This window comes from Grus americana, chromosome 2, assembly GCF_028858705.1.
Source record: "Grus americana isolate bGruAme1 chromosome 2, bGruAme1.mat, whole genome shotgun sequence".
Taxonomy (NCBI): Eukaryota; Metazoa; Chordata; class Aves; order Gruiformes; family Gruidae; genus Grus; species Grus americana.
This window is the reverse complement of record NC_072853.1, coordinates 124021966-124038030: the sequence shown is the minus strand read 5'-3', so window position 1 is coordinate 124038030 and position 16065 is coordinate 124021966.

The window sequence follows — 16065 nt, the reverse complement described above, 5'->3', positions numbered from 1 at the left end:
TGCCATTCAGTTCTAAATTTCAGCTCTCACCAATAAAGCCAGTCAATAAGTATGTAAAAGGCAGTAAAAGGCAGTACAACTTGGAGCTTTATACAGTTTGGGGGTTTACAGTCTTGGGGGTTATACTTTGATTAACTCTAGAATGTGTGTGATGTGTGCAATTATCCCAAGCTAGGGATGACATTTTGTTTGCCAGGGTTCACCACTGAGTCATTATCATTTGTCTGTTATCAGCCAAATTATAATAGCTTATGAAAAACACATGAACGAAAAATTTCTTACATAGTACAATAAACAAGATTAGTTAAAAAAAACCCCAAACATAAAAGGAGTGTGCTGCATATTGCCTAATTGATGCAAATGCTGGGCTAATTCTTTTGTGTTCTGCCAGTTTAATGCTGATATAACAGATAGGCAACAGTATATTCAGCAGGACCTCACAGCACAGAATTGATTGTTATCTTCACTGATTCTGAAGAACAATAGAAACTGAAGTTTATAAAGGCCTGACAAGGTCATTTATCTAATCCTCTTCTGGTTGCTGGACAGAAAAAGACAGTCATGTTTTTTTCTCCTTCTTCTCCAGTGAATTTGCTTGTAATGCTTGCTCTCTCATATCACAGCCTTGACAGGAGTGTCCAGTGGAGATAACCTCAAATATGCAAAGACCTGAATTATGATTCCGTCTTTCTGGTTTCTAAAACTCAGCTGTCAGCTTTGATCTTTGACTTTTGAGAGCCTACTCTGCAAAACTGAATGTGCATTCATACATGGCTTGATATGAGAGTATTTGCCATGATTTCAAAAGTAGAAACAAATATTCACTTTTTAGAATAAGCAAACTACAAGTTCAGGAAGCTGCCATTTTTCAGTTTAACTTTTCCTGACCTTGGTCTTTTCCATAAAGGATGTCTGGAACAGGCACTCCTTAGCTGCAGTTTCACAAATCCAGACATTCTAAACTCTGAGCTCTGCCAGCTTCAATCAATCATAACCTTCCCCTTACTATGGTGGTACTGTGTTACAGCCTAAAAATAGGGCTATGCTTTCAGAAAATGAGATAGCATTAAAGTTATGAAAGTTGATAAAACATATTTCAGAAACTAACAATCTGAAATGACAATAAGAGAAAGAATCCAGAGGTTTGCACACAGAGACAATTTTCTTCCTTCTTTATAAGATACACAAGAGACTGCAGAAACTTGTTTTAATTTTTCTGACATCCTGTTTGTGTGAAATGAAGAAGGAATGTCTAATCTTACTATTCTATAGGGGAAAAATAGGGATCAGTTCTGGGGGACCTTGAAATCCTGATCAGGAGAGGTCAACCCCTAACTAACAAGACAGGTTTTGATCTCTAAAAAAAAAATCTTCACACAAATATTTGAAACTGTCACCAGAAATAAAAATTTAAACAAAAAATATAACAAAGCTTTGAAGGGTCTCAGTAAGAATTCTCCACATTCAAATTAGGCTTCACTTAATCTGATGTGAGATTTAAATATTCTGTACGTTCTCTACATAATTTTCAAAACACTTCATGAAAAACAAATAGAAAGGATCTGAGGTTTTTGTATAAATATCAAATGAAACAGGAAAGGTCTTCAAAAGATCATGCACCTCCTTTTTTTTTTTTTTTTAAGAAGACTGCTTGAACTAAATCATCATCTAAAAGCTATAAATAAACTCATACACAGCTTGTGCTTCATAAACTGGAATAGGGTCTTATTATGGGAAAACACAGCCCATATACTAATTTAATCTGATCCTAGATTCCTTCATGTCAGAAATCAAATTCATATTGTTTTTAGTAGAGAAAGGCATAGGATTTTATTGCTGACACAGGGAAATGAGGCTTATAGGCAGAAACAGAGACAAGAATCAGTCAGTTTGAAAGAGAAGAGGTTTAGATTTTTTCTTTGCTAAAAGCAATGAGGACTGTCACACCACATTCGGAGCACCAGCAAGGTCTTTGGCAGTTGCTAGTGCCTTATTTTGCCAGCGAGATCTGTTCTAACCAAGTTTAGACAACACTTTGATAGCAACACAAGCGGCTGGTCTACTGTAGAATTCCCAGTGGAGGTGGAGCTGCTCCAGTGTCAGCCTAAGAGTGTAATGGGGAGTTTGCCAAAAAAGGCTAGGTTAGATGCAGTCTTCAGAGGCTGCATATAAACCACATGTGTCAAAATCCTGGCAGTTAACTCCCAAAAAGTTTATAACCCAGGGAGAAATAGAAGACAAGTTTCCTGACATAACCACAGGATTTTCTCACTCTCATAGAGCTTCAGAATGAAAACTGATGTTGTTTGATGATGCGGTGCACCAGAAATAAGTCAGAGGTCATCAACCACAGACAGAGATAACCAAGCATTTCAGGGTAATTTGAATCTTAGGAAAATACTGTAAAGGGAAACATATCTAAGCAAGCCAACCCAAGCCATTGCACAAGAAAAGAGAAGGGTTCAAGAGGAAAAAAAGCAAGCTTTCTCTTCTGCATGAAAGTAAACTGATGCCCTGATGCCACAGGTTTTAAGATTACTTTTCTTTAGTTTAGTAGTTTTGAGGGAAAATGCTACTCTTATCTACGCAAATTTTATGCATAACACTTCTGACACATTCCTTGCACTCAAGTAATTTTCTTCACAGAGGATAGGAACTGTGTTTATGTATTCAAAGGTACTAATGGTCTTATTAATTAATAAAATACACAAAGCAATTTATTTTTACTTTTTTTTCCCCTAACATTTCCCTAGTGTAAAATTAGCACAGTTCTCAAAAGTGGAAATTCTATGAAGTTGTTTAAATGCAGTACAGGTCCTCAGGCTTGCGTCTTGCTAAAAGACAAAAATAAAAGTGAGGGAAAGGTAGAACAATACTCTTGCCTCAGCCTCTTTCTCAGGGAAATTCTCCACTGTAGTTCCAGTAAAGAGAGCTAAGGTTACCAGCTTCCTTTTCTTTGGCCAAGAGCAGTTTGTTTCAACCTGGACTGGAGAAGTAGAAATAAACAGCAAGAAATACACAGTATCATTTTACAAAAAAGGGATGAATACCCATTTGTAACATAGAACCAAGGCAGTACATTTTTCGTTTACAATCTGTAGCACAATGCAATTGATGCTTCTTCCTTGGAGAATAAAGTTATTTTCTTCTCACTAGTGTTCCTCTTAGCTACCCAGGAATGCACACGTGGAAGGACTGACCAGGAAGCATGTACTTTCCTGTTTCACTGGCTTCTGAACTTCCCCTATATTCTCTGTACTGTCAGTGGCACCCTTTGTGAAGAGCTGCGCCTCTGAGAAATTTGTGCTATATAATAGAGAAGATCAAGAAATTCAAGCCCAACTGGAATCAAAGCACTTAATATAGTTGATCTCTGCTATGCATCCTGTGTCCCAGAGTCTACTTAATGTCACATAACATCAGAAATAAAATACATATCCTAAAGGCTCAATCACAGCTCTAACTCTCTAGAAATACAGCAGACAATGAAAGGAAGTTCAAACACTGTTATACTGTGTATACAAAAGCAATAGGTATCATTAAAAGAAAAAATGACATTGAGAGGTCACCTTTTTATGGTGGCTGGTGCTGAAATGCATGGTGTATTTAAGCATCTCCTGTTAATATAGGTCAAAGGAGGTGGTGAAACTGCAGCATAGAAATGTAAGAAGTACAATAGCTATGACATAAAATGAAACACAAAAATGTGGTTTTTATCTAGGGTACAAGATTACATTAGAAGTATCTGTGGCTGAATGAAAACTGAAGAACCAAATTTGTTTTCTCATGAAGGAAAAGAATATTGAAATCTAGGATGCAACTAAAAAGCTTCAGAAAACACTTCAAAGACTGGCAGATTTAGAATTAAATCTAGGCACATTATTTTGAGTTAGCTCAAAATCTACTCAGTCCCGAATAAAGCTTCTAGCAGATGGATGGCAGTCTAATTCAGCAGACATGACTGAAAATTCAAAATGCCAGTAAAAAGGACAACTCAGATATGAAGCTTACGTCCACAGGGTAATAAGGAATATGCATACAAAGCTCAAAATCAAAGTCAAACAAAATAACAAAAGAAGCCTTACATTCTGTGGTAGCCAGCACAATCTAGGAAAACATGTCACAAAACATATGTAGAAAGAGAAGCAAAAAACCCTAATATATTATGTCATTTTGCAAGGGTGCACCAGCAGAGTGCACAACATCAAAAAGAAGACGATGAGGCCCCCATTAAGTCTGATTAATTCCTCACAGGAGTTGTACCAGGAGATGAATGGACTGTCAGCTAGAAAGCAAACTGGAAATGTATTGCTTTGTGCACTACTGTCCAGCTTAAAACTAATGTATTGCCAGAACTACAGAGTTTCTAATAAAATGCCACTAATAATAAGATAGAAGATAAGCAATAGGACCTAGATCTCACAGTGGTTAGTTTTCCCACAAACATCATATATTAATTAGGCTATATTTCTATAAATTATAACAGTGTCAAAGGAAAAAAAGCCCCAACTTTTGGCTTAAAAGTAACTAACATCCTTGGTCTTACAAAGGAGGCCACAGTCAGAGACAAAGGGAAAGCCAAATAATTCAGGTTATTATGACGACATCTTCCTAGAGAATATAGAAGTCCTCACAGAGTGGAGAAAAGAGCTGGAGAAGTTCAAGCACTTCACATTTCATGCCTCCGGGAAAGCAGGAAATTTGCCTTGGCCTAACATAGCATGAGAAGAGAACCTGAATGCATTATTTTGGGAGTCACAGAGCAAACAGAAGAACCACAAGAACAAATGCATTTAAACATCATAGAAAAAATATTCCACTTAGGCATGGAGTCCAAATAATTCAGCAAATATTTAAAGAGGGAACATGTTCCATTTCCTCAAAGGGAAGGAACACTCAGGCAATATGGCTGATGCCAAGGATTTTTCTTCACTGAATGCATTCTCAAAATCTTCCAGATACCTCTGCAGTAGCCTATCCTGAAAAGCTTATGCATTTCGCTTTTCCCTTTGAGAAAAGACTAAATCATATTTTTATTTAATCCAATATTCTAATAAAATCTGCAAGGTTTAGAGGTGCAAGAAGGTGCCCAGTTAATGTGGTAATTCATGACTACAAAGTCAATTTTCCATTTCATTGTAATTTGGACAGCTCACACACTTCAGAAGACATCTGATTGCATTACTGATGATGAATTTTGAATGGTCAAAGCATGTATGTGTTGTGCACATTTTAGTGCCTTCAAGGCCAATACACTAAACAATTAAAAACTTTCCAATAAATACTGTTGCAAACTTGAAAGCTAAGCCATAAACTACATTACTAAGTTCACTGTTATTACAGCAGATTAATTAGTCATGCAATAGAGTTTACAGGTGCACAGACAAAGAAAGACAATGCATCGTCTCTACTAAAAGGAAATATGAAGATCTGAATCTCCAAGAGAACTGATAATATTTCTTCTAAAAGATGCAGCAAGATTTATAGCAGTTGAGAAAATAAATACAAATGAGAAGAGGCTTCATTATCTACTGTGTTAATTTATTCTTTAATCCAAATGTTTTTTACACCATCGTGGTATCCATTCTTAGGTATAAACTAGAATATCAGAGCAGAGGAGACAAGTTTGCAGAGATGGGGATAACTATAGGGAGGATAGTCTCTTCATGCTAATGATGATTGTAAAGAATTTCCTCTTTAACCAAATGAATACCAATTAGAATATCAAACAGTGCTAGAGTCTCTCCTTTATATAAAAGATAGTTGGGTTTTTTTGAGACAGTAGTTTGCGGCATGCTGTTGACTCTCTGAGTGGATTTATGTAAATAAAAGTGGATTTATCCCCTGTGCATATTCAAACTTAAAACTCTTCTACTGAGAGATATCCGCTAATATTTACTGATATCTAGTGATATCTGTTGATACCTATGTACTGATATTTACTGGGTTTTATTCCTATCAGAAGTGACCAAAACTCAAGTCTTCTTCATCCTGTTTCTTACTCAACATGATTGCATCTTACGCTCCCATCATTTATGCCTCCACAATCCTATCCACAGCAACCAAGTTGCATGAGCTTTGGCATGAATACTTCAGGCTCTAGAACATTATTTTAGGTCTGAATAGCACATCAATACACATAAGCATTACAAACAATGAAGTTTTTCTATCCAAAATTAAATAAAATTGCTAACATCACCATAGTTCATCATTATTTTTCTATAAACTTGCAGGGATTTTTTTTTTCCCTGTTGCTTCTCCCACACCCAAGTAACCAAGTGAGGCATCACTCAGGAATTTGGAACTCAGAACTCTTTTGTAAACGCCTCTGTTGAGTGGGTACCTAAGCTAGCTATTAAAACCAATTAAGCTATCCATAAACTACAGATTTTTAGTTTTTCAATGAATAACATCCCAGTCTTTCTTAAACATAAAGGGTGGAGACTCAAATTAGGTCCATAGTGGGAGATTAATTCAAATCATTTACTAATTTTAAGAACTGCAATAAAAATTGACATGTTAACTGGCTGTAAATTTCATTTTGTGCCACATCTTGTTCAGAAACGTTCAGTCTAACACCTCCTTTGTCTCCATCTTGGTCTTTTGCTCAGTCAGTTTGCATACAAACTCTGTAAACCAATAAAGTCTCCATATGTTTGAACTTTAGCTGCATGACATAGGATTTATTGTCAGGAAACAGCAACTCCCTCTAGTGCCAAAGGCACTTCCTCCGTCACAGCACACTAAATTAATCTCCAGTAAAAATAATTCTTTGCTGATTAATATAATGTTCTTGTTATAAAATTGCATTCTGGAGTCTTTTTTTCTGCTACTGGGCTTCGTTATATCTGCTAACACAAGTGTTAACAGGCACTAAAATTTAACGGAAAAAAACCTTTCTTGCAAATCAGGACACTGTTGGGCATTGATGATTTTTTCTTTGAAACAAATGATGTTAAGCACACTGAAAGGCTTTGGTTTACATACTGAGACCTTACCAGACTGGTACTAAAGCTGGCTAGGTGCCATCTTTGAAAGCTGTTTCAGAACCCCCTGGCCTTTCACAATTTATGGCAAGTGTATGATTTCCAATTAAACAAAAACATTGATATCAGTCACAGTTACTCTGGATGCTAAATTTGTCATAGCAGTTGATACTCAGGAGGTTAATATGCATAGACTCTGCCACAGAATAACAAAACAGAAAGTTGGAACACCCTCATGGGAGTTTTTAGCCTCTGCGGATAAGATAAATAAAGCCCTACACCCTTGAGTTACAAACTAGCTGCGGCAGATCAGTTCCACGGGGGACATTCCATGCTGGCTTGGTATGCTGATAACAGTGTTTGGATGCTGCTGGTACTATTAGACTGCACATACTGTACATGAAGGTTACTGAGATTGTCACACTCGATGCAGAGAGGCTTTGCACACATTAGGACTGCATACCTTCCATTGTTTTCTGATGCACAGCAATGGAACAGCACGAATGTAAGTGGTAAAGGCAAAAAAACCCCAGCTCACTGCTGGTGACAGATAAGATTGCATCTCATTAAAGGTGACCAGAAGCAGCAGGAAAGCTGTCCTACCTCCATCACAGAGACGTGACTAGCCTGCAGTGCTAGACTTGCCTTCCTCCTGAAGATACGCTAAGCATTATGGGTGGACAAGAGTAGCAGGAAATGGGGTTTATTGAAAAGATCTCACTACACATTCCTGTTGCAATGCTCTAAAACTTAGATAACAATCTGATGCATAAAAATAAGTATTTTTAAACCTTTATAGGATCACTCATTATGACCTACTATCTAGAAAAAGGGTGAACACAGGAAACAATCAGCTGCTCTACAGTCTTAAGGTCAGAAACTGAGATACAAGCTGTCCCTCCTGTAGCATATGTGGTGGCCGCTTACAAAGCATACAATATACGTGCCCTGTGCAGACCCATAGTGGCAAGGTATGTCTCTGTAAGTTGCAACGCAGCAGAGTTCTCTACAGTGCACAAGCCAAAATAGAACAAAGTCAGCATACCATGAATTAGGGTCTCTACAGTGCAGATAAAAGTGGTGAAGACAGCAGGACCAAGAAATTACATGTCTATCCCAGCACAGCTACCAAGTACAATTTTGCTTTCTTACTCCTGTAGCCTATACTTTTTTTTTCCTAGGATCACTCTGTGAGTCCCACATAGTAGAACTCCTGCAGATTGTATGGCTTTACATACACAACTGATACCCCACAACCTGGTCTTCAGCAACAGCCAGCTTGACTTGGTACTCAGCTCAAAGGCTCACAAACCTCCTTCCTCCTATGAAGAATGACCCGTTTTGAGACTGTCACCTGAGATTTAATTAAGTAACCAGCCTGATTGCCCAGGTGGAGCCATGGGATAAGGTGATTCTTGTAAGTCTGTCAAGAATCTCTTCAGGCAGGGTTTCAATGTCTATTATGCATTTTGTGGCTAATGAAATGTTGGCTGGTATAGCTGCTGGATGTTTTACACTTTGCATGACAAATTACTAAACTGCTTTTTACTAAATACCATATTAGTTTTGCTTGGCATGTAGAGTGTATTTTTAATAGTTGTTATAGATATAGATTTTGTTTATACTACCTGATTTATTTTAAATACAATCTCACATAATAATAGAGTGACTTGCTCCAATTCTACTACAAGGGAATAAGATGATGTTTTCACTTCCAGTCTTAAATAGTTTTGTAATCTGGAATAATCTGTTCTTTGTACATAATTTCCTTGTATGAGTGAGTCATGTATTAATTGTTACTTTTTATGGCCCTAGCCCCTAATCCTGCATAACTTTACTCAAATAAACTGGCTCTGTGGCTGCTCAAATGAGTGAAGTCAGATAGAAACACAAGCAAATTGCCTTTCTGTGCATCTGGTCTTTGCCCTCTTGTTAGTCTTACTCCTACACTCAGCAATGCAGGATCAGCACAAGTGCATCCACATAACTAAGACGACAGTTATGCTTTTGCTGTGCTAAAGTGAATCTTAAATAAGCCTGCATTATCATAGCTTTTAAAGCTGGTGTAGAAAAATATTTCTAGCTTTAGCTGTCAGGAAACAGCAAGAATGAGCTGCTCTGCAAAGGAAGGTGAGCCAAGAGGACAAGCCAGGATGGCAAGCAGATAGGAGCAATGCCCTTCCTAAAAAGGGTGTAGTACCACACTACTTAAGCAAGAGCAAAGCAGGTCCAGTGGCAGTAGCCAGGTTCAGCGAAAAGTCCATTGATGGCCAGACAACTCTGCAGACACCTGGCAGGTCCAAGGTCAACCCAGGGAGACAAGTCAGGAAGGCAAGATCAGGGTTGGCAAGGTGCAAGGCCAGGCAGTGCATACATGCAACATAGTTCAGGCAGGAACCGACAGCAAGGCCTAAGCTGAAGTGCAGCTCCTGAGCCAATGGGTGGAGTGTGCATGGATGGAAACGCACACCCTGGTCCCACATGAGGTTTCTCACAGCTCTTTCTCTTGACCTAGCTATTTACAGAGCAGTCTGATCGAACCACAGTTGCGCCAGCCCATAGGTGCCTGTGAACAGAGGCAGCCAAAGCCTGAGAGGTGGGGAGGGGTTTCCAAAGGCTTGCAGAGAAAGACGGTTACAGGTTGGTCAAGGCAACTAGAGCCTGTGGGCTCACTGAGGGCCCTGATAGCAGCTTAGTTAAAATGTTTTGTAGAAACTTTTTAGCTATTCAGTTCCATCGAAAAATGGAGTACTCATATTTCTTACTCTCCTTGCTACATCAAATGTTCACGAACCCATACGCATTGAGGCTCTCATTTTGCTCAAAATAAACCAACAATTACTTTCTGATTTTAATACTTTACATTGACTGTTTCACAGTGAATTTATATTGTTTATCATTTCACAATGCGTACATTATGAAAAACGTGTTCCATGGTTCTCAGTTCTGTTTCTCTTGATAGACAAGACAGTTCACTAATTTGTTCCAAAAATGACAATGACATATAATCAAATTTGAATGCAACAAAATATCAGTTCTGGAAATGCATACAATTTCACATAGTCTATGTCAATAAAAGCTATTAAACAGTAACAAACTCACTTTCAGACACACTTACTGAGAGCACTGACTAAGCATATCATTGATCTAGCAGGAATTGCTGGGCATAATTATTTCTGAAATTCAGTCAATACATCCTTCTACAATAACTTTATCTGAATGTTTTCTTCAGACTGCATAAGACTGAATAACTGATACATGGAGAGGAATGAAGACATACATATCTAGGTCAACATTCACTATGTTGATGGAACTGCCTTCACTCTCTCAATCCTTATTTTGGAAATCCTAAACTTCACATCTTGTTTTACTAAAAATGTGCAGTGAAAGCACTGGGACTGTCTTCCATAACCTTTTCAATCTGGTCCACAGACCTTTTCAAGCTGTCTGCCAGTTAAAATTCATTCTAGTTGTAGTAAAAGTCACTGGAGAACAGCAGAGAGAGACTATAAGTGATCTGTCCTGATTCCAGATCATCTGACAGTGCATCAGATCCATTATGGATGAGAGAACTGTGCCATCACTTATCTGTGCTTCCCATCATGCAAATGTTAGTTACAGCCATGAATTTCTGATTCCATAATTCAACTGTCAAGACAGTCATTTTACATCTTGACCAGCTAGAAATAGTTTTTACTTCAAGTCCAGACATGTCTTTACTATCAGATCCTTCACTGCAATAAGGTATTGGGGTCAAGTGCCCCTCCAGAGTTGCTCAGTGTCAGCATGATGCTAGCGTACAGCACTGTACCTAACAAGCCAAGAAACCAGTGGTAGTAAACAGCAATGCTAAGAAAAACCTGACTATTGCTTCTCAAGAGCTTGCAAACCCACTCAAAACTCTCTTAGGTTAAAATGCAAAGGCAATGATGTCAACGAATGTGCAGCAGAACTGCAGTCATCTGTGGCATCACAGTCATAAACAAAGAGGCACAAACCATTCCAGCCAAGTTAAAGCAGAGTTTTCCTAATTGCAGCATTCCATGGGCTAATGGTACATGCAGAGAGAGACCTGGTATTCTTTTTGTTCCTAGCTGAGAACAGTTATGTCACATGGACACTAGCCAGGACAGTTTATCTAAAGATCCTTCTTAAAAAAAAAAAAAAAATCCCCTTGCAGTCAACAGACTTCAGAAAAAAGTTGACACGCGATCCAAACCTCTTTTGACTAATAACTTTGAAAAAAGTTTATGTAGAATTCCATGGAAATAGAGATAAACAGTAAATAACTTCAATTAATTCCTCCTAAACTTCAATTATACTCCATATGTGCTTGATAAGAGTACTGTGTAGCTATAGGAGCACAGTTCCGTGGATTGGGGCTACACAGTAGTGGAAAGCTCATTTTAGAGTTTTGCAAGAGACCAGGTCACTGCACTGTTTGGAAGGCAGAGCAACTATGCAAGAGTTATCTGTAAAGCAGAACTCAGTGATGAGAGCAGGACATAGCTGCAATAAGGACCAGAGTGGAGGCACTAGTTAGTCTCTAGCAGCAGTAGAGATCATCACATCAGAGATACTGATCTAAGCTTTGCAAATTGAATGCTTTATCAAAGCTAACTGTTAAACATTCTACATTCTTACACCATCATCATTCTCCTAGCTTCCAAAGACAAAGGTCTTTGTTATTGTTTGCTTTGTGGAGGAAAGGTTAGAAAGAAAGCATTCCCTGCATGCATGAACAGAATGGTTCAGTGAGTAAGGTGAGATGAAGACTAGGAAGTTGGAAAAAAAAGGAAAGATTTGAGGCCATCTGCACTTCAGAAAAGGAAGAAAAATCCACATATGTAGAGCAAAGCTTGCCTTTATTTTTTTCTTTTGTAATGAATGTCTTTTAATACTGTTTATTTATAGGACAGAGCAATGACAAGCGATTCTGCCAAAAATACTTCTCTACTGCCTAAGGATTATAGGCAAGAAACACTTACCTCACAGACACGTGTATTTCCCAAAATCAGTTTTGTGTATTGCCCTCAGCCCACATAATTCTGTCTCTGCTTTATATTTAGACTCTGTGTTCCAGAATACAAATCTGATAGTAAATTGCTTAGACATTTGACTTCTTACGCTATGGGCTGAGACAGTTGTTCAACAAACACTTTAAGCTAGAAAAAGCAAATAAACACTGCTAATTCTCCTATCTGATTTTTTGCATGGACTGCACAAACAACTTGTGTGTCAACACAAGGTGGGGGAAGAAAGTGGAGAAAGGGGAATGAGCAACTTGGGGAGGATGGCCTTTTTACTGACCCAAAAGGTTTATCATACTATGACCTTAACTAATAATGATGTAACACAAAAGTTTAATGGAATAATTTGTAACAAATTACCATCAGTAATAAGTTATCTGAAAGAAGTACACCATGTTGGGCAGGCAGAGGAAAAAACAGTACCAGCAGAATCTATAAGATACAGAGAGAAAGTCTTTATGAAGCTAAAATGAGACATTCATTTCCCATATTTCTCTTTATCTATTAAGCTTTATAATTTGTGCTTGACCTAGGTTCCCATCTAGATTAAAATTGTATTTATCTTGTAAGGCCTGTCAAATGCAATATGATCTCAAGCAAAGCTGCTAACATTCTTTCTTCTTTAGAGGTGATATATTTGGAAAACTGACTTTTTTTGAAGGTGCCTGTCAACCTTGCAGGAGGTGGGTAGTTCTCTAAAAATAAAGTGAGTACATTTGCCTCCATGTAAGGAAAAGTAAAATGGGTTTTAACCCTGAAAACACCTTCCTTTCCTCTTTAACTTTTTATCCTCAGAAGTACAGAATAGTCAGACAAAGTAGAGCAGGACTGGGTAGTCTGAGGTGAGAAAGGGCATAAATTTTAATAAAGGAGTGGAGAACTGACAAAATAAGCAGAGATAAGAGGTGGGAAAACAGGCTATGTGAAGAAAGGATGGGTAGAAATAGGGTGTGGAGTTGAAGGGGAGGACATCTGAGTGGGAGGAAAGATAAACTGTGCTCCTTAGCATTTCCTGGCCTTAATGTGCATTTCTTTTTGAGGACTTTAAAGCTACCCAGCAGTCACTGGGAATAAAAAAACCAAAAACTAAGCCAAACCTAACTCCTTCCCATTCTGTACATCCTCAAAAAAGTCAAAGACTGTGGGACATGAAGAACACTTTCTTAATTCTACTATTCAGTTACATCTATGTTTGTTTACTGTAGACAAACCTAATCCTCATGTCTGTCTTTAAGATGCTTTAGAAACTGAACTGTCTTATGAAAATATTAATTATTATATCTTAGTTTTCTTCCCTTTGAGGTCATCTACTCAGAGAGGCTGAGCTGTGCCCCCGTGAGCTGAGCTATCTGATCCATATCCATAGTTAGGCTAAGGAGTTTATACTACTAAAGAAGTCACACAGTCCCATGCTCACATGATAGTATGTATGTAAAAGAAATTCCTAAAAAATCAGCAGAAGTTAGAATGACTCAAGATGGGTTTCAAGACCTTAATATGTTCCAGTGCAATAATTACCTAATTATATATAAATTGGATTCCTATCTTTTATAGAGAACTCTAAGAACACCACTAAGGAAACTGTTATTTAATGCTTTTAAATGTATCCTAAAATACCTGGGGTTTATAATAATCTGTTCAATGATAAAATGAGCATATTAAATGGAATTTTTCCAAGTAGGTAATCAGGATTGTTTTCAGAAATTTGCAATTAAAGCTAAATATTTTAAGCTATCGTAGCTCTCCTGTATTTTCTAGTTGCCAGATGTTTCTGCTTTGTACAGGACTCTCTGAAGTTGTAGATTAGCACTTACATATCTTATTATCTCTGGGTACTGAGTTTTGAAAGGAGCTTGTCAGGTTTTGATAAATGCTTGGACATCAGACAAATAGAGAACTTCCTAGAAAAAGAGGAGTATCTAGCAATATCTAGAATAGTTAAAATAGATTAATAGATTAAGCCATAAGTGCAGTGACTCTGCATCTAAGTAGTCTAGAACATGCATCTAGAGAATCTTAGCACTTTACAGTGTCCTTATATGAGTTGGTTTTGTTCTACTTAATGGGTGCTTAATCCACGCTGTCTTTTCATCAGCATGTGTAAAGTCAAATGAAGCACTGAAGAAAAAAATGGATCTATCTCTATTGGCATTGGACCAACAAACCACTTAAACACAGGGGGAAACTGGAAAACAGCAACAGTGATCTCACTGCGTATTACTTTCTCCCTCATCCAAAATGTATTTTTATTTTCTTTATCAATCTTCCTCTTTTTTTCTGTAATGGAATTATAGATACCAAACCATCTGCTTTCTGACATGCACTAGATAAAGTTGATATCGACCTAGTCTTTTGGGGTGTTGACAAATCAAATCTGTCAAATCTCAATCATGGTTTAATAAACCCAGATGCTTGCTTCACCTGTCAGAGGAGCTCATACTGCTGCCATAGCAATGCTGGCATAAGGGAACATATGCTCTTGCCTCAGCTGCTTCCATACAAAGTCCAGAATCTGAGGGCCTCAATACCTATAATTCAGGCAAACAGTTGTTTGGCTTAATCTATTAGAACTCATAGTTGTCTGTCACTTCCCTTTGGCTGGTTGTTGTATAAGGTTCAGGAGAATGGAATATGCATGTGAGTATCTGTGACTTCAGTTCATTGATTGTACCTGGACTGTCATGGCTACACCGTGAAGATGTACTCTTTTACAAAAGAGACTACTATTCTGATTTCCCTGAGATTACCTTTCAGATTCCCTTTGTTCCCAACCTACCTCATTAGCAATTTAAGGTAAGATGCCAGACTCTGAACTCAAGCCACTAACATGTAAAAAATAATTTCTTCTGCCAACACTGAGAAAAAAATTAATATCTCCAGCTGGGGTGGGTATAGCCCGCGAGGATGGGAGGACAGTATCTTCAATAAGCACAGCTAGATTGCCTGAACACAGGCAGTCTGAGTCTGCAGATAAGGCATAAAATAACCGTTTTGTGTTCTGGGTAACACAATGATCTGGTAGCACTTGTTTTAACAGTAGAAGGGTTCTTTCTTGCTCTTTCTTCTCCATTGTCTGCAATGTTCCTATTTAAAGGATTGGCCACTTCTTTCTTCAGAGGCAGCTTAAATTAATTGATACTGTATTCATAGGTAAAAGTTTCTATTTGGAATGGTATCGGTAGGCCTCTGCAATGTACTTCTGCAGTGCATCTGAGGATTCTTCAAGATGAATATGTGTTTACATTATATTTTGGCTGTTAACAGCATGTGTATAAACTTGAACTGTTTAACTAGACTGCAGTTTAGTTCATGGTGAAGTATGCTAAAGTTCAGGTTGCAGGTTGCCAGAAAGACAATGACAATTCTGTGTAAAACACAGAAGTACACACGCAACCTCATAAAATGCTGCAGACTGAAAGACCATAGCCTTCTAGACTATAAAAGAACTGACAGCTTTATGAGAAAATCTATAGAAATTATAATTTGTATTTTTTATATTTCCCATTTAGCTTAATAAAGATCTATTTTTTCTGTCCACATCATCAAAGTGATCCTGAAGTGCTTACATTAAGTATGTACTTTTTGCATCATTTTCATTCCCCTATTTCATTACATTTTTAGACTCCAGTCACTTGTGTCTGTATTCAATTTATAGGACTACCTCTTCCCCAATCCCCCCAAAAGCTACACTGGATATTCTCAACCCTGGTCTCTGGATGCTTAAGGCAACCACAAGGAAAACACCCCCTCACAGGACTCAAACAATAATGAGATAGGAGTTTTCTCCACATTAGGAAATGCTACCAGTGGAAATGAAGATACTAGTGCAAGCAGATTGGGTTTATGCATGGTTTAGGGGGTTTTTTGTTTGTTTGTTGGGGTTTTTTCGCCCTTTTGCTTTCATTTAATTTGATAGAAAACTGGCAGTGGGGTAAATGAAAATCCCACTTTTAAACAGAAAGGAGAACACCAGGCAGCAGCTGACACTGTTTCAGTTACAATGACCCAAAAGGCAACTGAGATGGTGCAACTTTTCCTCTCATGTAGCC